Source organism: Phaseolus vulgaris, chromosome 11 (assembly GCF_000499845.2).
Source record: "Phaseolus vulgaris cultivar G19833 chromosome 11, P. vulgaris v2.0, whole genome shotgun sequence".
Lineage (NCBI taxonomy): Eukaryota > Viridiplantae > Streptophyta > Magnoliopsida > Fabales > Fabaceae > Phaseolus > Phaseolus vulgaris.
The window spans coordinates 2,499,363-2,501,520 of record NC_023749.2 but is presented as its reverse complement, the minus strand read 5'-3'; the positions used below and the strand labels follow the sequence as shown (position 1 = coordinate 2,501,520).

At 22.2% G+C, this 2,158-nt stretch overlaps 1 long non-coding RNA gene across 1 annotated transcript; it reads left to right on the top strand.

Moving 5' to 3' along the window:
- The first annotated feature begins 1,564 nt into the window (after positions 1-1,564).
- Positions 1,565-2,158, top strand: LOC137833140 (uncharacterized). The gene is made up of 2 exons (XR_011084687.1): positions 1,565-1,698; positions 1,907-2,158. It is a non-coding gene; the product is annotated as an uncharacterized lncRNA (long non-coding RNA).

Sequence of the window (2,158 nt, the reverse complement as noted above, 5' to 3'; positions counted from 1 at the left end):
AAAATATTTAGTACAAACACTCTTATTTTTATTTTGATATTGTCCGAAATATATTCACCATATACTTAACTAAAGTATTTTCAAAATTGGCATGTATGGAATACCAACACTACTCGTAGGACAAATATGGGTAAAATGTCAAATTCAAAAATTATTTATTGAATTTCTGACAATTATAGCACAATTCTAACAAAATTTTAAAAATGAGATATATGTTTTAATTTTCAAAAACTCAAATTTAATGTATAATTTTTTAGTATGATTATAAAAATAAGAAAGAAATTCTTTTGAACCAGTCTTGAAAAACATTTTTTCGCTAAAAAAAAAACTGAAACATACTTGTGCACATTGTGAATTTATATAATTCACAATTATATAATATATTGATCTATGTCCATGTTTCCTACATTTTAGAGATTATGCGTCTCTCGGTGTCCGTGTCGTATCAGTGTGTGTCAGTGATTGTAGTACAAAGATGAACAATCACTACAAGAAAATCATTAAAAAAAACTAATTTTGAAGACAAAAAACTATTAGTTTTGATATGGTTGAAAGGGAAATAAATGTCCAAACATAACATTATAAGAATATTAAAAAATAATCTAAGAGTTACAATAAATAAATAAATTACATTCTTTATTTATGTTGAAATATTATTTACAGTTTTTGATAATATTAAATTAGAAATTAATTATATTAATTAACATTTTTGTAATGATATAATGTATTTTTTTAAATTATAATATTATCTTTTGTTTGTAAAGTTACAAATTAAATTAAAATTTAATTATTAATAAGTATATTAACCTTTTAAGTCATAAAATTTTAAAGTATAAATAAATGATTTAAAATGTGCGAGATCTACAATAGAAGAAAATAAGTAATTAGAAACAAACTTTATAAACTAAAATAATTAATTACTATGTTGATTAAGTTAGATATCATTTTATAAGTTATAAAAATTGGTAATATTTAAAGTACTTTTTATTATAAATAAAAGATTATAAAGTATTTTCTTTTACAAACAACTTTATAAATTTTTATCAATAATATAAGTCACTTTAGATACCAATAGTTTTTTAGTCTTTAAACTATAATTTAACTTAATCACTATAATAAATAATTTTTTTATTTTTAAATTTAGTAGAAATTGAACGATTTTATATAATTAGAAGCAAACTTGCATAAAATCTTACCAATAATGTAATGTACTTATTTTGGTAAAAAATTGTTATCAAGTTGAAAATTATTAATTTTGAATTAACAAAGTTCAATGTATTAAATGCATTAAATGTTAAGGATAATTGTATTTCAAATATTATAGTAAGTTTGACAAAAACAAACTAAATATATCTAAAAACTGAAAAAAAATGTTGTAGGAATTAAATGGTTGAATTTTTTCATTTATTTAATTTGTAACGTAATATATTAACAAATTAAAACACCATTAAGTACATTAAGTAACGAAATTATGCAATTAAAATTTCATTGATACTACTCTCATCTAGAAACAACTATAAGAATTACTATTTGCACTAAGATTTAGACACTCACACTAGTATATTTGAGAACTGTGATCAAGTAGTTATAAATCACCAGAGAAACACCTTTCCTTGAAAAACACTCTTGCAATGACTTTCCATTTCAATCAAATTTTTTTCCTGGGAATTGTAATTGTTGCTCTGGTTCTACCTCAAGGTAATTAGTAAAATGATTTCATATTTTAGTTTGTTTATAACATATAACTTTCATGATTCTTTTTTTTAAGCTACTTTCTAGTCAACATTAAAGGAGAAGGCAAAATAAAGTAGTTAATAATTTTGTATCCATTTTATATGTTGAAAACTTAGATAATAAATGAAATAAATTTATTTACAAAACATGTGAACTTGTTTCTTTGTGACAGAAGTGATCGTTGCAGAACCCGTTATTGGAGCACCACTAACAACACAAAGTGATTCACCACCAGCAGATTGTAATACATTAAAATGCAGTTTTGGTGCAGATTTTTGTGATATATGTTGCAAGGGACAAAACCACAAGAGTGGAACATGTGTCAAAAAAGTCTATTATTATTTTTGTAAATGTGAGGATTAAACTTGTAATGCATCCATTCATGTTTTATGATAAAAATTTAATAAAATCGATATGTTTTTAA